A 20,953-nucleotide genomic window follows, 5' to 3' on the forward strand; every position below is an offset into this window, starting at 1 on the left:
TCCAATGACTTCCCCGTGCACTCTTCCAGCAACCAACAATCCCCATACATCAGCCCATCCCAAAGTCCTTAAAATCTCTAGTCCCAAATTCCTTAATTTGGTGGATTGGAGGTTTCCTCCCACCTCCTCATTTAGCTGTCATGTGATTATTAGATATTTTCTCTGCAGCAATCCCTCTTGCCTTGGTATATTGACTTGCCAGGCATTGGTCAAAAGATCCTGTTACATATCGACTGAGCCACATGTGGAAGCCTTGGCCAGTGCCAGTCAGTAACAAGGAATTTGGTTGATTAGTTGTGGTAAGGGGGAGGAAATCATCAGGATGTGGAAACTGCATTCTTTGGTGAGTCAGCTCCTGTGGGGTCCTTAAAACCAGCTGGCATCAGTAGTTTCATTGGTATGTAGAACCTGAAAGAGTATCTCAAATGGAAAACTTAATGTTTTATAATGTTCAAGTTCTTATCTATAGAGAAGCTAAGGGGAAGGATCATCTCATAACAGGGTCTATATAACTCTGAGTCGATAGGCCCCAAACAGCTCTGAGGAAGCGGAGCAGAGAGCAAGCAGACCTCATGGTTACTGCTGAGTGTGCTGCAAGCTTGGTTCATCCTCGTTTCTCCCCCTTCCTTCTTCCCTGATTAATTTTATAAAGTCTATAGGGATGGTTTCACCACACAGATGTTCCCATCCCTCCTCTGCTGTCATCTCTCTAGGCTGGGACCCCAATGTGCATGGGCTCAGCATTGGCCAGATAATGGGAATGGTGGTCTGCTCACACCTGCTCCCACCTCTGTAGAGACTTTTCTCTAGCAATTAACCCCTCTCTCTTCTGTACCCTTGACTCTCCCCATAATCCAACTCCTACCCAGCATTCAACCATCTCCCCCATCTTAAAAAACAAATGTTCGGTAAGGCACAATGGCTCACACCTGTAATCCCAGCGCTTTGGGAGACTAAGGTGGGAGGATCACCTGAGGTCAGGAGTTTGAGACAAGCCTGACCAACATGGAGAAATCCCGTCTCTACTAAAAATACAAAAATTAGCTGAGTGTGGTGGCGCATGCCTGTAATCCCAGCTACTTGGGAGGCTGAGGCAGGAGAATCGTTTGAACCTGGGAGGCAAAGGTTTAGTGAGCCAAGATCGCACCATTGCATTCCAGTCTGGGCAACAAGAGCAAAACTCTGTCTCAAACAAACAAACAAAAAAACGTGTTCTTGATTCCCAGTCCAGAGGCGGCCCCTTCTCCTCCACAAATAACTAAACTTACTTAAGAGTGTCCTGTATCCAGCCTGCATTTCCTCCTCTCCCAGCACAGCTGCACCTGCAGAAAGCCACCTGCAGCCTTCATGTTCCACTGCACCCTTCTTCAGCTCTGTCCAAAGACCATCTGATTGGCACCCAACAGTGGGCATATCCCAGGACTGATCACCCTCCTTCCTGAAACTTCCTCTGCTGGGTTTGTTGCTGCCATGTTTTGTGTTCCTCCTGCCTCTCTGGTTTCTGCTTCGGACACTTGGCTGGTTTCCCCCTCTTCGCATGGACTTGGGTCCTGCTCTCTTTCCTTTTGCTTCTTAGCAATACTTTCTCCCTGGGTTCCAAGTGTTACCCGTGTGCTGACAACTACTGGGCTTAAATTTCCAGTCCTGAGCCTTGAGCGCATCCTCCCAACTGCCTGCCCTTCATCTCCCACTGGAAAATGGCACTTCTGTCCACATGAGTGTAACATGCCTGCCTTCCCTCACTCCTGCACCCAAACCCTCAGCAACCCCTGCACCTTCTCCCTCTGAAATCTCCTCTCCCAGCTGCTTCTCCTCACGTCCACTGCCACTACTCAAGTCCAGAGCGCTGGCATCTCTCCCTCGACCTCCACCAGCCTCCCAGCTTCCATTCCTGCCTTCTCCAAACCTCGCACAGCCCTTGAGCCACCATGGTCATCATGCCTGTTTCTTGACAAAGGCATCAGTGGATTTCCATTGGCTTTCATTGAGAGCTCCATCCCAAACATGACCTCCAAGGCCTGGCATCTGCTGCCATGGGCCCTCTTTCTTGTTGTTCTCATGTCCTTCACCTCTTGGTCACTGTGTCCAGCCACACAGACCTTCTTTCAATTCCCTGAAACCATGGAGGTCTTTCTCCAGGTCAGGACAGTGCTCTCTCTGTTCCCTCTGTGTGGAGCAGCCTTCCTCCCATTCTCTTTCCAGCTCACACCAACTCCTCTCTAGGTCACTGCCATAAATACTCATCCCCAGGGAGGCCTTCCCTCCACCCCAGCATGCATCTCGCCTCGCCTTCCACTGTGATCTCTTGTCACACCTCAGCTTCTCCTTCTCAGCATGTATGACATTTTGCATTCTGGAATGTTCATTTGTGTTAATTGTTGTTTAATATCTATTTCTTCCACTTAACAGCAACCGAAGGGCAGGGGTGATCCTATCTGTCTTCATTATGACTACAACCTCCCAGTTTTTAGAATCAAAATAGGCACAGAGTACGGATTCAATACATTTTTTTGAATGAGCACTAAATATTCTGCAGTAACAGATAAACACACAGATATACAGATGCTTATTAAACACGAATGTGATTCCCTGTTGTAGTGGTTGGTGCCCCACCCAATCTCTTTCACTGTTCTGGAGTCCCCACCCTCCCAGCTGCTGTGTGAATTGGCTGCAAATGTCTCACAGCTGCCCTGCTTTTGGGGGAGCTGCCCTCAGCAGAGGAGAGCTGGCTGGCTGACAACCCTCAGCCCCATGGATGGCAGGCCTACCCCTTGCCTCCAGGTAGGGTCAGCAGGACAGGGAAGGGGAAGGCAACCCTGCAGTGCTGTTCATGCTCCAGAGCTCACCATCGGTCGGCTGAGGCTAGATGTGCCTGACCCTCTTCTTCCTGTAGCACTTTCCCTCTTCTGCTCCCCTAACCAGTATTTCTTGAGAGTTTTCCCTCTGTAAGCCACTTGAACAAGAAACTCTGAAGCTGGGCCCTATGGCTCATGCCAGTAATTCCAGCACTTTGGGAAGCTGAGGTGGGTGGATTGTTTAAGCCCAAGAGTTGGAAACCAGCCTGGGCAACATAGTGAGACCCTTGTTTCTACAAAAAAAATTTAAAAATTAACCGGGCATAGTGACATGTGCCTGCAGTCCCAGCTACTCTACAGAGGTTGAGATGGAGGGATCACTTAAGTCCAGAAGGTCAAGGCTGCAGTGAGCCATGATTGTGCCACTGTACTTCACCCTGCAACAGAGTGAGACTCTCTTAAAAGAGAGACAGAGAGAGAAAGAAAATGAAAGAAAGAAAGAAGAAAGGAAGAAAGAAGAAAGAAAGAAAGGAAGAAAGAAATTCAATAAAAACCACTTATGACAGGGAAGAAAACATGTGTGGCATCAGGTATGAAAAGGGAGGAATTAAATGAAATAAAATGAGAGAAAAATCTTGTACCAGTGCATGCCCCTAAAAATTGAGGTGAATGAATTAAATCTCTGCATCTTCTATCCCTCCTTAAAATTACTGAATTAATGAATGGGAAAAGAGAAAGAAGGAGTGGAAAAGAGGTGAGCAGAGTGGAGGACAGCAGGGGATTTCTCCTTTAGTGTCCCTGGGAGGTCATGATGTGTCCCATGAGGCCAGAAGGGGTCTGCTATTCCTCAATCCCTTAATGGAATCTCAGCCATTTGTAAAGGAGGAAAAATGAACATTAGTTCCCTAAGGCTCCTTTGCCTTGGAACCAACCAGCATGTGCTGTGTTCTACAACATAATCCTTTGTTAATCGCTAGCTAGGGCACTAGGTAAAGCAGTTTTTCAAATCCTGGCCCCTTGAGCTCATGGCATTTGAGATAAACAAATATGTTGCCATGGTGACACAGTGACAGATTAATTACTAAATCCTCCAGGAGTAAAGCTGTTTTAGTGGTGTAACTTTAGTGGATAGGAGCTTGTGTGGGGTGGGGAGCCATGGTGATCCACAGCCCTCTCAGCACAAAGTTGGGGCCAGCAGATCTGGGACTGAAGGGAGGTGGAGCAGCCACAACCCTTACCTCACACCAACATTTCCTGGAGCCCTGGGCTTCCTGGGTCTGTCCTGCCTCTAGAAACGGAATCTCCAACACCAAAGCTTGTCCCTGAAAAATACCTGCATCATCCTTTTATCCATGCTTTTACCGGTCATTATGCAGCCTGCATCTCTGCATAATTAATGAGCTAATCCTCACAGCCACTCCCCACTTCCCCCACCACTAAGCTCTTCTTAGCTAGAAAATCCTCTGAAGCTATTGGCTAGTAGGGCTCTGCCCAACAACAGTAATAGTGTCAGGCATGTGATTCCTCAAAGGAAGAGAGGAGGAAAATATTCTGGGACAAACACAATGGATGCAGATCTCATCAGGGAACCCAAGGTAGAATCTAGCCCACATTTTTAAGTTAACAAGATTATAAAGTTATGTAATTCTCACAAATAAGCTTGTTCCTTATAATCCACAACAGACTTTTACAAATTCAGGTGGGTTCTTTTGTCCAGGCTGGAGTAGAGTGGCATGATCTCACCTCCACCCGCCAGGTTCAAGCGATTCTCCTGCCTCAGCGCCTCAAGTAGCTGGAATTACAGGTGTGCGCCACCATGCCTGGCTGATTTTTGTATTTTTAGTAGAGATGGGGTTTCACCATGTTGGCCAGGCTGGTCTTGAACTCCTGACCTCAGGTGATCCACCTGCCTCAGCCTCCCAAAGTGCTAGGATTACAGGCATGAGCCATCATGCCTGGCCTTAGGTGGGTTCTTGTATGAGTCTTGGTGGCTCCCATTTCTCCCAAATGATGAGCTGAGAAGAAGACAAATATGTATTTGAGTGGTTATGGAGTCGAAATATTCACAATATTTGCAATAATAACTGAAGTGACTATAACTGAAGTGAGTGGAAACAGAGTTTTTCAAAAAGCCACAATTTCAGATAAACCCGACTCTAAGTGAGGAAAGAAATAAGACATTAAAGAGATATTATGAAGCTTTGGAAAGGCATTCCAAAAGTTTTTGAGCCCATCTAACAACCATCTCTGTGTTTTCTGTCTCCTTTCTCTAATATTTAAGTGTAATTTTGATGTCTGCCAGATTAAATTATCCATTGACCAATTTATGCCATTAAGCTTAAATGCTATAATTATCCTTAATAAGTATAACCACCAACCTGTTTTTGCTTAATGGTTGTCAAGTTGTATGCCTTTTAATAATCCTCCTACAGGGTGGAAGTTCGTTTTTTTCAGATAGCTAAAATTCTGCTCTGCATAAAGTGTCAACCCAGATCAAAGAGTCTTGCTTTGTTCACCAGAACAATATGAGCTTGAAAATGCAAGGTTGGAAGAAAAAACACACCAGAAAATGATGTTCTTTCAAGAAAACTGGCAACCAAAAAAATCCTACACAAATTTTGCAAAAAGAAGGCTAATCTCCTAGAATATGTTTTTCTCTACATATGCAGTTTAAGTCCAGTAAAAAAAAGGAACTTTTTCCAGCTTTACGTTTATATAAAATGGGCCCTCTTTTTATTCCACGTGCTTCATAATCTTCTTTCCCAGGGATATTTAGAGTTGGAGTTTTGCAGATGATACCCTGTTCTCTGTATGTCACAGCATGCATTTTTTGTTTTAGGAGCCAGGGTCTGGCCAGGCATGGTGACTCATGCCTGTAATCCTAGCACTTTGGGAGTCCAAGGTGGGTGGATTGCTTAAGCTCAGGAGATCCAGACCAGCCTGGACAACATGGCGAAACCCCCATCTCTACTAAAAATACAAAAATTAGCCAGGCGTGGTGGTACCTGCCTCCTAGCTACTCTGGTGGCTGAGGGAGAAGAATTGCTTGAACCCAGGAGGCGGAGGCTGCAGTGAGCTGAGATGACACCACTGCAATCCAGCCTGGGCAACAAAGTGAGACTCTGTCTCAAAAAAAAAAAAATGATTGGAGTCTGGCTCTGTCACCCAGGCCAGAGTAGAGTAATGCAGTCATCACTCACAGCAGCCTCAAACTCCTGGGCCCAAGCAATCATCCCATCTCAGCCTCTCATGTAGCTTGGATTACATGCATGAGCCATCTCACCCAGCACACACATATACTTTTCATTCCACATTTCACATCTCTTCACCCTGGGTTATTTATTTATTTATTTATTTATTTATTTTGCATTGGTTCTATCTATTGAGGTATCTCATTTTCAAATAAATGTTGTATTCAGGAACTTCTTTTTGTAAGTAGATGTTTATACTAACTCCCATCCTTAACCCACAGTGGAATTCAGACTTTTTTCTTCTTTTTTTCCCCCCTTACTTATATGGCATCAAAAGCAAAAACAAATCTGGGATTAGTACAGAGAAACCTGATTCCAAAAGGCCATCATACTAGCCTAGGTAACACTGCAAAGCTCTGCTGTGAACTGTGCATGCGAAGGATATAGGTTGCACGCTCCTTATGAGAATCTAAAGCCTGATGACCTGAGGTAAAGCAGTTTCATCTTGAAACCATCCCCCTCCCATCTGTGGAAAAATTTTCTTCCATGAAACCGGTCCCTGGTGTCAAAAAGGTTGGGAACTGTTGAACTAAGAGGTATCCATGACTCTTATCTACGTTATATGAGGAAGGGGTGGGGAGCATCTTTGCAGTAAGTGCCTTTTGTTTCCCAGAGCACAAAAGTAGGGGGATTTCATAACCCTCACTGTTTTCCAAGAGTTACAGAGTACTCTTAGGTAGAATTTAGTGTTGTCAATGACCACATTCAAGGCCAGACTTCAAGATACTTTGCTGGTCTAGAAGCAAAAGAGAACATCTATGTTGGCAGGAAGAGTGAACAGGGCTATCTCATCTGGGGCACCAGCCTTTACTCATGCCCTCTTCTGCCTTCTCCATAGCCCTGTAGAAGCAGCAATGGGCTACCTGTGAACTGGAGAAAACTGTGACAATCTAGATTCTTTCCATTCTGCAGCCTACTTTCTATAACATTATTAGTTTGTAACACAATAATCTCATTTTAGAATTTCATCTATCTCCCATTAGTCACTGTTTTTATAAAATAGCAATTTACCTGACTATAAAAATAATGCATGTTTATCATTGAATACGTACATATCATGGGAAGGATAACATCAGCAAGATGGCCAAGCAGGAAGCCCTGGTCTCTCCTTTTCCCAGTGGAGATACCAACTCAACAACAATGCATGGACAAATTCCCTTTCTGAGGAATTTAGAAACAAGTTGAGAAGCTCCTGTACCCTGCATGAACATGAAACCAGCCACATTGAAGCTGGTAGGAAAATTCAGAACACTCTCATTGTAATCCCTACCCCATCACAGCACCATACCCAACAGAAGGAAACCACCTGTTCCCAGCTTCTCCCTAGGAAGAAGAGTTGAAGCAGGTACCCAGCCTTCCAACTTTTCCAGGGGCTTCTCAGGGGACTGACTTCTGTCTCCTCTGTCTTTAAGACTAATGAGAGCTAGCATGATCAAGATGCCTTAGGGGCCTCTGAGAATAAAGCATGAAGGTTTGAGAGGCCCCTAAAATCTCTGGGCAAACTGATCGGTGAGGATTTCTTCCTGTACAAGTTCAGTCGTGAAGGTAGGGAAAGGTGGCTGCATTTTCTAATGCATAGATACTGACACAAAAACTCAAGGGAAATGAAGAAACAGGGAAATATATTCCAAATAAAGCAACAGGATAAATCTCTGGAAACAGTCTCAATACAATGGAGATTCAAGTATACCTCATTTTACTGTACTTTATTGCGTTTTGCAGATGCTGGGTTTTTTTAAAACAAATTTTAAAAAAAGACTCTGCATTAAGCAAGTCTATCAGTGCCATTTTCCCAACAGCATGTATTCACATAGTGTCTCTGTCACATTTTGGTAATTCTTGCAATATTTCGAACAATTTCATTATTCTTATATTTTCATGGTGATCTGTGAATGGTAATCTTTGATGTTACTGTTGTAATTGTTTTTGGGGTACCACAAACCATACCCACATAAAATGGCAAGCTTAATTGATAAATATTGTGTGTACTCTGACTGCTCCATTGACCAGCCATTCTCCCATCTACCTCCCTCTCCTGGGGCTTCCCTACTCCCTGAGACACCACAATATTGAAATTAGGCCAATTAATAACCCAATCATGGCCTCTAAATGTCCAAGTGAAAGGAAGAGTCCCACATTTCTCACTTTAAATCAAAAGCTAGAAATGGTCAAGCTTAGTGAGGAAGGCATGACAAAAACCAAGATAGGCTGAAAGCTGGGCCTCTTGTGCAAGTCAGCCAAGTTGTGAAGGCACAGGAAAAGTTCTTAAAACATATTTAAAGTGCTAATCCAGTAAATATATGAATGATAATAAAGCAAAGCAGCCTTATTGCTAATATGGGGAATGTTTGAGTTTATTGTTGAGTAGTCTAGATAGAAGATCAAAGCAGCCACGACATTTCCTTAAGCCAAAGCCTAATCGAGAGCAAAGTCCGAACTCTCTTGAATTCTTTGCAGGTTCAGAGAGGTATAGTTTTCTAACAGTTGTTCCTTATGAATAACCTTAACAAAAGAGGCAAAAGACTTGTACATTGACTGTTGCAATACACTGATGAAATAAATTAATGAAGACACAAATAGATGAAAAGACATTGTGTTCATAAAATGAAAGAGTTAATATTGTTGAAATTCCCGCAGTATCCAAATGATCTACAGATTCAATGCACTTCCTTTTAAAATCCCAATGGAATTTTTTACAGTTGAAGAAAAAACAATCCTGAAATTTATATAGAACCACACATGACCCCCAAATACCCAATACAATCTTGAGAAAAAGGAACAAAGCTAGAGGCATCACAACTTCCTGGTTTCAAATTATGTTACAAAGCTACAGTAATTAAAACAGTACAGTACTGGCATAAAGACAGACATATAGATCAATAGAACAAAATAGAGAGCCCAGAAATAAATGCAGCCTTATATGGATGGCCAACTGATCTTCAACAGGGTGCCAAGAATACACAGTAGAGAAAGGACAGTCTGTTCAACAAATGGTATTGGGAAAACAAGATACCCATATGCAAAATCAAAAAAAAAGGAACTGGACCCTTATCTTACATCACACACAAAATCAGCTAAAAAGGAATTAAATACTTGAAATTGTAAAATTTCTAGAAGAAAACATAGAGAAAAGCTTTATGACATAGTTCTGGCAATGATTTCTTTGTTATGACATCAAAGGTGCAGGCAACAAAAGCAAAAATAGACAATTGGGACTGTATCAAACTAAAAAGCTTTTGCAAAGCAAAAGAAATAACTGGGTGAAAAGACAACCTATGGGGAGGGAGGATCCAAGATGGCTGAATAGGAACAACTCTGGAGTGCAGTTCCCAGCAAGAACAACACAGAGGGTGAGTGCATTTCCAAACAATTTTGAATTTTTCCAAACAAATTTTCACTGCCCACAGACCAGGAGATTCCTGGGCCGAAAAGCACCATGAGTTTTCAGCATGGCAGTTTCAGCCGGTGCTGGCTTGGTGCACAGAAACTCACATAAATCTGGGGGCCATTTCAACTGGCGTCTGAAACACCTGGGAGAGAGAGTGGCCCCTTCAACTGAAAGGGAGGGGGCAGAGACAGGGATCTAGGCAATCTGGCTCAGCAGGTACCACCCCCACAAAACAAGCAAATTGAAATGCTCTGAACTGAGAGTTTCACAGCAAGCACAGCTGGACTCAAGGTGGTCCAGCTCGGTGGAGGGGAGGGTGACCACCACTACCAAGGCAGTCCGCCACTACTGAGGCAGTTCACAAAGCAGCTGGGCAGAGCCTGTGGCAGTTCAGCAATACCTCTGCTGGCAGACTGTGACTAGACTACTCTGTGCAGGGAAGGGCATCTATGAAAAAAGGCAGCAGCACGACAGGAACTTCTAAATAAAGCTGACCTTCCTAGGACAGAGCACCTGGGAAAAGAGGTGGTTATGAGTTCTGCTGTAGCAGACTTAAAAGTACCTGCCCAGCAGCTCTGCACGGAACAACGGAGCTCCCAGCACAGCACTTGAGCTCCTATAAGGGACAGACTGTCTCCTCAAGCAGCTTACCAACACCTGTATACCCTAAGAGACACCTCATAAAGGAGAGCTCAGGCCAACATCTGGCAGGTACCCTTCTGGGACGCAGATAACAGAAGAAGAAACCAGCAGCAACCCTTACTATTCTTCAGCCCTTGTGGGTGATCCCCAGGCAAGAAGAATCTGGAGCGGACCTCCAGAAGTCCTGCAGCAGAGGGGCCTGTTAGAAGGAAAACTAAGAAACAGAAAGAAATAACTTCATCATCAACAAAAATGACATCCACTCAGAGACCCCATCCGAAAGTCACTAACTACAAAGACCACAGGTAGATAAAGCCACTAAGATGGGAAGAAACCAGCACAAAAAGGATGAAAACACCAAAAACCAGAATGCCTCTCCTCCTCCAAAGGATCACAACTCCTTACCAGCTATGGATCAAAGATGGATGGAGAATGAATCTGATGAATTGACAGAAACAGGCTTCAAAAGGTGGGTAATAACAAACTTCTCAGAGATAAAAGAACATGTGCTAACCCAATGCAAAGAAGCTAAGAACCTAGAGAAAAGGTTAGATGAGATGCTAACTAAAATAAACAGCTTAGAGAAGAATGTAAACGACTTGATGTAGCTGAAAAACACAGCACGAGAACTTCACGAACATACATAAGTTTCAATAACCAAATCGACCAAGCAGAAGAAAGGATATCAGAGATTGAAGATCAACTCAATGAAATAAAATGAGAAGGCAAGAATAGAGAAAAAAAGAGTGAAAAGAAATGAACAAAGCCTCCAAGAAATATTGGATTATATGAAAAGACCTAATCTACGTTTGATAGGTATACGTGAATGTGACGGAGAGAGTGACTCCAAGCTGGAAAATACTCTTCAGGATATTATCCAGGAGAACTTCCCCAACCTAGCAAGCCAGGCCACCATTCAAGTCCAGGAAATACAGAGAACATCACAAAGATATTCCTCAAGAAGAGCAACCCCAAGGCACATAATCGTCAGATTCACTATCACCAATTATCTGATGGTGGGCCTCCTTCCTCTCTTCTCAATGTCTACTATTTTTTCCTGTTTTGCATTTCATCCTGCACCTTTTTCTCTCTATTCTGGGAAACTTTCTCAAGTTTTCTCTCCATATCACTAATTTAATTTTAAATAGGTTTTATTCAGCTTTACTATTTTTTGAAGTTTCAAATTCCGTAACTATTTTTTAACCCTCATTTAAGATAGCTCATCTGCCACCTACCTTGTCACTTCTGTTGTATTATCATTCACCATTCATCTTACTTCAAGATCATATCTTAAGGATATTAAGAACACATTACAGGCATGTTCTGAAATTTCTTTGTTTTAAAAAAAAATTTTTTATATCAATAGCTTTAGGGGTATGAGTGGTTTTGGTTACAAGGATGAATTGTGTAATGGTGAAGTCTAGAATTTTAGTGCACTTGTCATTCAAGTAGTGTACATTGTACCCAATAGGCAGTTTTTCATCCCTCACCCCCGACCCTCCCCACTCCTGAATCTCCAATGTCCATTATGCCATTCTGCATGCCCTTACATACTCATAGCTTAGCTTCCACATATAAGTGAGAACATGCAGTATTTGGTTTTCGATTCTTGAGTTACTTCATTTAGAATAATGGTTTCCTGTTCCATCCAAGTTGCTGCAAAAGACATTATTTTGTTACTTTTTAAGGCTGGATTGTATTCCATGGTACATATAAATATAATATATATGCACATATATATGTACATGCACACACACAAGTATATGTATATAACATTTTCTTTTATCTACTCATCAGTTGAGGGACACTTAGATTGATTCCATATCTTTGCAATTGTGAATTGTGCTACCATAAACACATGTGCAGATGTCTTTTTGATATAAGGACTTATTTTCCTAGGGTAGATATCCAGTGGTAGATGGCTGGATCAAATGGTAGATCTACTTTTAGTTATTTGAGAAATCTCCATACTGTTTTCCCCAGAGGTTATATTCATCTACATTCTCACCAGCTGCATATAAGTTTTCTTTTTTCCCCAAATCCACACCAACATCTATTGTTTTTTTTTAATTTTTAATAATCACCATTCTGGCTTGGATAAGGTAGTATCTCTTTGTAGTTTTAATTTGCATTTCCAAGATGATTAGTGATGTTGAGCATTTTTTCTTGTATTTTTTGGCTATTTTTATATTTTCTTTTGAGAAATATCTATTCATGTCCTTTGCCCACCTTTTAATGGGATTATCTGGTGGGGTTTTTTTTGCTGATTTGTTTGATTCCTTGTAGATTTTGGATATTAGTCCTTTGTCAGATGCATAATTTGCAAATATTTTCTCCCATTCTATAGGTTGTCTGTTTACTCTGATGATTATTTCTTTTGTTGTGCAGAGGCTTTTTAGTTTAATTAGGTCCCATTTATTTATTTTTGTTTTTGTCACATTTGCTTTTGGGGTCTTAGTCATAAATTCTTTACCTAGGCTAATCTCCTTCTTGAATTAATTTTTTTTCCAAACAATGCTCCCTTTCTGTATCTCAATTCTCCTTCTCTTAACTATAAATTATTTTCTTAGCTGCTATATTAGTATTTTCTTTTTACTAATTTTTGAATAAAGAAAAGTCAGTCTAATCCAGGTGTTTAGGATGTGGATAAGGAAAACGTTTTTCTGCACTGTGAACCTCTTTGTTATTAGTATATTTCTCTCGCTTCTTAGGCTGGAGGGCCAGTTGATATAAGCTTGCAATTCTAGTTGAACAATCTAACAACCTGGCAAGGGAGAAGAGGAAAGAAGATTCATGCACTCCCCTGCAAGGGAGCTTTGTTTTTCCTCTTCTCTGTTGGGCAAAGCCACTATCCCATGAATTAACTATGTAGCGAAGAGTTTGGTCTTGCCCCAACTGACATCTGGCCTTTGCCTTAGGCTTCTAGAAGGTAAGCTATGCCATATCTGATAGGAGTGCCTTGTTTAAGGATGGGGCTAGTCACACTGGGTTAAAGGCTTAGGATAGAAACTGGCCATGACAGAAAGCCCAATCATGTGACTTAGGCTGGGGGCTTTGGAGCATGAAGTATCAATTGATCCGAAGACTAAGTTCAACAACAAGGCAATCAACTGATCAATCATGAGTACATAATAAAGTCCCAAATAAAAACTCTAGACACTGAAACTCTGGTGAGCTTCTCTGATTAGCAATACTTTGTGACTATTGTCACATATCAATACCAGAGCATGACACACCCTGATTCCATGGGGAAGGAACAGAAGCCTCATCTTTCCAGCACTCCCAGACTCTGCCCTATGTATCTTTTCCTTTGACTGATTTTTATTATTTAGTTTAGTTAATTAGTTGAACAGTCTCCCTCTGTCACCCAGGCTGGCACAATCGTAGCTCACGGTAGCCTCAAATTCCTGGGCTCAAGTGATCCTCCCACCTCAGCCTCCCAAAGCAATGGGATTACAGGTGACAGCCACTGTACCTAGCCTTTTGGCTGATTTTAATCTGTGTCCTTTCCCTTAATAAACCATAACTGTGACTATAATAGCTTTCAGTGAGTCCTATGAGGCTTTCTAGTGAATTATCAAACCTAAAGGTGTATTGGGGGACCCCTCAAACTTATAGTTGGCATCAGAACAGAGAGTGGTCTTGTGTAGAAACTGTCCTCAAAGTTTGCAGTTTGGCTACTGCCAGGTACTGAACTATGCCAAGGTACAGCCAAGATCATACACTACCTCTTTTCTAAGGCTGCTGTTTTATGTTGGCCAAAGCCAATCCTGTAAATGCTGGGCAAAAGGCAGTCCAAGTATTGAAAGTCTCCCATGCTTCCCTAGCCCCCTTACCTCCATACCTTATCACGTAAGTTAGAGGGTCCCATCTGGGTCCATCTACTTACTAAGAGAGAAACCAGAAAGACTAATGTCAATGTCTTCTTCAGTGTTGTCCTGTATATGCCACATCCAGTACACACACTCCTTGAAATTTCTGACATGGATTATTTTTCTTCACTTTTCATACTCAGTTGGCTGTTTTTTGGTTTTTGGTTTTTTTTTTTTTAGATGGGGTCTCATTCTTTTGCCCAGGCTGGAGTGCAATGGCACAATCTTGGCTCACTGCAACCTCCGCCTCCTGGGTTCAAGCAATTGTTCTGCCTCAGCCTCCCAAGTAGCTAGGATTACAGGCACCACACCTGGCTAATTTTGGTATTTTTAGGAGAGATGATGAGGTTTTGCCATGTTGGCCAGGCTGGTCTTGAACTCCTGACCACAGGTGATCCACCAGCCTCAGCCTCCCAAAATGCTGCAATTACAGGCATGAGCCACCATGCCCAGCCCTGAGTTGGTCATTTTAAGAGATGCCATGTATTGTGAGGTGGTGAGAAGGGAGTCAGTTGAAAGAAGGAGTTATAATGCAGTCTTAACAGGAATAGATGAAATAGATCTAAAACAAGATTTAAGCTAACTTAACATGTAATATTTTGTAGGGGAGGAAAACCATTGGAGAAGCATGTATTTATTTTAGTATTTTACCACATCTATCTCTCCTCCCAATGCCTGCCTGATATGGTTTGAGTACATCCCTCAAAAAGTTCATGTGTTGGGACCTTAATTCCTAAATGTGGCAGTGTTGGATGGGGGGTCCTAATGGGAAGTGTTTGAGTCTTGGGGCTCCACCCTCATGAAGGGATTAATGCAGTTCTTGAGAAACTGGGTTAGCTCTCAGGACAGCAGGTTGTTATAAAGTGGGTCAGCCCACTTCATTTCTCCTCTTTTCACAGGCACTGGCTTCACCTTTCACTTTTCCACCATGCTGTGAAAGAGCACAAGGCTCTCATCAGATGTGGCCACCTGATCTTGGACTTCCCAGCCTCCAGAACTGTAAGCTAAATAAATCTCTTTTATTTATAAATTACACAGTCTTAAGTATTCTGTTGCAGAAGCAAAAAACCAGCTAAGACACTGCCCACCACCTTCACTGAAATATTAAGTGAGCCACTCCCCATCATTTCTTGCCTTTATAAAGTTCTAGCTTTAATTCTGAGCTCACCATAGAGACCAGAGTTAATGAACAATAGAAAATATCATATCCATGACAACCAGGAAGCCCAAGGCAGAGGCTGATTTCAACCATCTGGTTCTAACCTTGTTCTTTATGTTTTTTCTTTTCCTCGTGGTCTTCCCTTACTTACATAAAGGCAGGCGCTGCTACACAGACAGGCAGGAAAATGTCCATGCTGTCTGCTGGAAGAGGTGATCCAAGTATCTGCATATGGTAGATATCATGTGAACAATTGAGAAGAAGGAAACAACTACTGCTAAAGATATTAGAAAGGCTTCCTGGATTCCTTATTTGAGCTCAGTCTTCAGGATGGTAAGTGAGTTTTGTTGGAGGAGGTCACACAAGTAAACGTTCTAGGAAGAACATCATCAGTGTTCAAAGGATGCAGAGAGGAGAGAAAGGAAAACTATGCTTATGAAATGATGATGGACTCACAGTGGACTTGTTTAGAGGAGTGGGGGAGATAAGAACAAAAAATGGCTTAGCATCACATTGTGGAAACTTTTGAATGGACAAGTAAAGAGTCTAGACTCTCAGAATCGTTCACTTTTTAGTATAGTACTTGGAATACTTTGTCTCTCTGAATTACATGATGACCTCTCTTGAATGGCACAGATGGTCTTTTTTGTGCCACATCATCATTTAACACAGTGTCTTGCCTAGTGATGGTCCCCAAATAGTTCAAAGTGCTGTCTAGGGCCAGGCGCATTGGCTCACACCTGCAATTTCAGCACTTTGGAAGGCTGAGGTGGGTGGATCACCTGAGGTCAGGAGTTCGAGACCAGGCTGGCCAACATGGTGAAAGCCCATCTCTACTTTAAAAAAAAAAAAAAAGCTAGGTGTAGTGGTGAATGCCCATAATCCCAGCTACTCAGGAAGCTGAGACAGAAGAATCACTTGAACCAGAAGGCGGTGGTTGCAGTGAGCTGAGATCATGCCATTGCATGCCAGCCTTGGCAACAAGCACAAAACTCCATCTCAAAAAAAAAAAAAAAGAGAAAGAAAAGAAAAGTGCTGGCTAGGTAATGAGAAATCATTACTACCAAACTATATAAGAGAAACTGGGACCTACAACAGGTCCTATTGCCTCTTTACCATCCTTCCTTTCTCTACTTTTCAGACTTAAATTTTGTGATTCACGTGTGTAATCACTCACTCATATACACCCTTCAACTCTTGGGTCCTCACTCACCTGACTGAACTCCAACCCTGGGTTAGCTCAACTCTTACCTGCTGATTAACATTTCAGTGCTTATATGAGAGGAGCCAGAAGACAGAGCTCTTGCCTAAACATACAGGTTAGGGCTTAGACACTAACTTACTCACCACCCATCTCTAGTCACTGCACTTCACAGTTTGTAGTCACAGCTCACTGCACCTGAGCCACCTTAGTAACTGGGACTACAGGTGCTCGCCACCATGCCTGGCTATTTTTTAAATTTCTTGTAGAGACAAGGTTTCATTTGCCCACACTGGTCTCAAACTCTTGAGCTCAAGCAGTCCTCCAGCCTCATCCTCCAAAGTGCTGGGATGACAGGTGTGAGCCACCGCATCTGGCCACCTGGACTTCTATTGAGTGCAGGAGTCCATGGTAATGATTTGAACTTAGCACTTCATCAGACTTGGGGATCAAGCCAGGAGACAGGGAGAGCACTGGGCCCTGAGAGACAGCTCCCCATGGTGAGGGCAGAGCAGGAACTGACTCAGCAGAAGGATGCATGCTGCAGAGAGTAGTGGCTCCTGTCACTGGGAGGCTGTGCTGGGAAAGCCTCTGCAAATCAGCCCCACGGGGCACCACACACCCTAGGGGAAAGATTGGTGTTGTAAAACCAAAGGGTTGTATCCCCAAGGCCCAAACCTCACAGTGCTCCAGGAAGGCTGGCTAATACAATCAAAATAATGGAATCGTTGAGGCCCAGATGACTCTGATGGGAGCTCAACTTTGGTGACAAAAAGAAAATAACATTTTAAAAAATATTTATAGATTCAGTGCATTTTGGTTACATGGATATGTTGTGTAGCAGTGAAGCCTAGACTTTTAGTGTAACTATCACCCAAATAATCTAAATGGTACCCAATACGTAATTTTTCATCCCTCATCCCTCTTCCACCCTCCCACTTTGTGGAGTCTCCAATGTCTATTATTCCACTCTGTATGCCCATGTATACACATTGTTTAGCTTCCACTTATAAGTGAGAATGTGATATTTAACTCTGTTTCTGAGTTATTTTAGGTAGGATCATGGCCTCCAGTTCCATCCATGTTGGTGCAAAAGATATGATTTCATTCTTTTTTATGTCTAGGTAGTATTCCACGGTGTATGTATAAAAGCATTTTCTTTACCCAATCATCTGTTGATGGACACAGGTTGATTCCAAGACTTTGTTGTTGTAAATAATGCTGTCATAAATATACAAGTGCAGGATCTTTTTAATATAATGATTTATTTTCCTTTGGGTGGATATCCAGTAGTGGGAGTGCTAGGTCAAATGGTAGCTCTAGCTTTAGTTCTTTGGGAACTCTCCATACTGTTTTCCATGGAGATTGTACAAATTTACATTCCCACCAACAGTGTATGTGTTCCCTCTTCTCTGCATCCTCACCAACATCTGTTGCTTTCTGACTGTTTAATAATAAATTGACCTTGGGAAAGAATTTATGATTAAGACCTCGAAAGCAATGCAACAGGCAGGGTTCAGTGCCTCATGCCTATAATCCCAGCACTTTGGGAAGCAGAGGTGGGCAGATTGCTTGAGGCCAGTAGTTGGAGACCAGCCTGGTCAAGATGGCAAAACCCCATCTCTACTAAAAATACAAAAATTAGCCAGGTATGGTGGCTTGCATCTGTAGTCCTAGCTACTTGGGAGGCTGAGGCACTTAGATGAAATTTTTCCCTTGACCTTCTTCATGGGCAGGAACTGGAGTGGCTCATCTCACTCAGCCTGCAGTCCATGGATGGCTAAGTGTTAACAGCTCAGTGAAGGATCAGGGTGACAGTCTCATGCCCTTTTTGACACCCAAGTTCTTGTTTCGTGTCCAGGAAGAATCAGGTCACATGAACTATTTGAAGGGTAGTATATGGAGAATTTTACTGGGCAATAAAAGTGGCTCTCAGAGGGATGGGGAATTGGAAAGGGGATGGTCCGGGAAGGTGATCTTTCCCTGAAGCCACACCGTCTGAAGTTAACTGTGTCTATCCATAGTCACTGATGCTCAGCCGCATGTATCCCTGATATTCAGCAGCTTGCATCCTCAACCACTTGCATCAGCCACTTATGTTGTTCTTTCAGTTGAAGTCTTTCTATGGGCATAGGATAGGGGCGTGGTGGGGCGTGGCGGGCCAAAAAGGCAATCATATGGCAGAAAAATGGGGTCAGCTGTTTTCACTTAGGGCTGAGGTTCTAGGCTTGAGGGTGGAGTCTAGCCAGGAACCCAGACCTGCAGGGTCAGTTGCTTTCACTTAGGGCCAAGGTGCCAGGCTTGAGGGTGGAGTTTAGCCAGGAACCCAGCCATTCTGTATCAGCAGGAGAATAGCTTGAACCCAAGAGGTAGAGGTTGCCAGTGAGCCGAGATGATGCCTCTGCACTCCAGTCTGGGCAACCAAGCAAGACTCATTCTCAAAAAAAAAAAGCAATGCAACAAAAACAAAAATAGACAAATGGAACTAATCAAACTAAAAAGCTTCTGCACAGCAAGAGAATAACACTTTTGACAGCGAACCTCTCTTCCCTCTCTGGCTTCCCCTTCTTAGAAGCCAGATGGGGTTCCCAGCAGGCTCCTGGGCCCTTGTGTTGGCCTGTCCCACCATGCTATCCTAACTGGTCAGGCCCATGGTTTCAGCTCGAGCAGCAATCCCAGACACCTACATATAACATGCTCCCAGGGTTCTTGGATATCACTAAAACCCTCACTTCTTTTACATCATAATTGGGCTGCATTCACAGATTGTTTCTTAATTTCTCCTCTAAATGGGTATGAGTGTCTTATACTCCCATTTCCAGGATAAGAGAGGCTCTCCTTTGGGCACTGAGATGGAGGATAAACTTGCAAAACTCTCCCAGAATAAAGAGAAAAACAATAAAGAGATGAAAATGAGAGGGAAAATAACAGTTACAAAAGTGTAGAGACCACAGATCAAAACCCCAAAATAGAGGGCGTTCCTGAGTAAGCAGCAAGAACCATTAGACTAGAACAAATAATCAAAGGCATAATTAAGAAAAACTGAAACTGCCATTGCAAAATTATAACTCAGTGACAGATCTGAGCTAACCCACTCCATCTTGCTTCTAACCTGCACACTCTCCTTGTTCATTCCTGGGTGTAGGCTGAACTAACTTTGCGAGGAATTTATAGTTTTTAGTTTGAAACAAAGATGATAACAGCCCTTCCAAAACAAACCCCCTCTTGCCTGGGGACTAGACTGCCTTTGAATTATAGAACTAACAAATTAGTCAAAAAATTAGAAATTATGGTTTAAGAGTCATGCAGCTGGAGACTACAAGATTCTGACCCTCCCCAAATTGCTCCTGGGGATAATATCACTATTATAAAACCTAAAATCAGTGCTTAAGATATTTTGCAGACCCTGAACTTGGTGAATCTGCTGGCACAACCCAGATTGATAACTGGCTCATCTGATCTGGTGGCCCCAACCCAGGAACGGACTCAGCACAAAAGGATATCTTCAACTTCCTATGATTTCATCTCTAACCCAACCAATGAACACTCCCAACTCATTGCCCCCCACACCACCAAATTATCCTTAAAAACTCTGACCCCAGAATACTTGAGGAGACTAATTTGAGGAATAATAAAACTCTGGTCTCCCGCACGGCCAGCTCTGTATGAATTAACTCTTTCTCTATTGCAATTCCCCTATCTTGATAAATCATCTCTGTCTATGCAGTGGGCAAGGTGAACCCGGTTGGGCAGTTACAAAACTGTCACAAGAAGGAAAAACTTAAATCTGAATATTTAAATTCAAGAAACTCTCTATGTTGCAGGAAACATCTATGAAAAAAAGAGCTCTGTACCCAGGACATCCTGGCAGAATTCTATTTACTTTATTTAAAAGAAAATTAACTTTTCCATTATGAAAAATATAAAGAATATACAAATATATTCTAATAAAATGCAGATTAGCAAAAGAAGAAAAGTCATCCATTGGCTACCACCCAGAAAAATCCTGTTAATGTATTGGCACATTTCTTTTAGTCCTTTTAATATACATATTATTTTTTACATAGTTGCAATTTACACAATATACAAAAATTTAAATTTTCTATCCTTTAAAACACTTTAAAAGTATAAAATTAATACATGCTAATGAAGAAAAGGTTTAAAATTGAAGGGAAAATATGAAGAAAAAAGTTACCCAGAATTAACTTCCCCAGAATTAATCACAGCTAATATAGGGGTGCATTTCTTCATAGCCTTTTTCTCTGCACTTTTGTATATAATCTAATTTTTTTTTAGTTTCATTCTTGTTGCCTAGGCTGAAGTACAGTGGCGCAATCTTGGCTCAATGCAATTTCTGCCTCCCTGGTTCAAGCGATTCTCCCACTCGACCTCCCCAGTAGCTGGGATTACAGGTGTGTGCCAACATAACTGATTAATTTTTATATTTTTAGTAGAGATGGGGTTTCACCATGTTAGCCAGGCTGGTCTCGAACTCCTGACCTCAGGTGATCCACCTCTGCCCCCACCCCAGCCTCCCAAAGTGCCAGGATTACAGGTGTGAGCCACTGTGCCCTGCCAGTCTAATCTAATTCTTAAACATCATTAACATAGAACATTTCAAAGATTCCAGACAGTAAATGATATA

At 42.5% G+C, this 20,953-nt stretch overlaps 1 pseudogene across 1 annotated transcript in view; it reads right to left on the minus strand.

Annotated features, from left to right (window-relative positions):
• LOC118153470 (small ribosomal subunit protein eS4, X isoform-like) overlaps positions 1–20,953 on the minus strand; it is a 65,421-nt pseudogene that overhangs the window by 27,334 nt on the left and 17,134 nt on the right. The window contains exon 5 of the transcript XR_013535109.1: positions 11,631–11,732. The product of XR_013535109.1 is annotated as a small ribosomal subunit protein eS4, X isoform-like (transcript). The remainder of the gene's footprint in view (positions 1–11,630; positions 11,733–20,953) is intronic.

The sequence above is a fragment of the Callithrix jacchus genome, chromosome 5, assembly GCF_049354715.1.
Source record: "Callithrix jacchus isolate 240 chromosome 5, calJac240_pri, whole genome shotgun sequence".
NCBI classification, from domain to species: domain Eukaryota; kingdom Metazoa; phylum Chordata; class Mammalia; order Primates; family Cebidae; genus Callithrix; species Callithrix jacchus.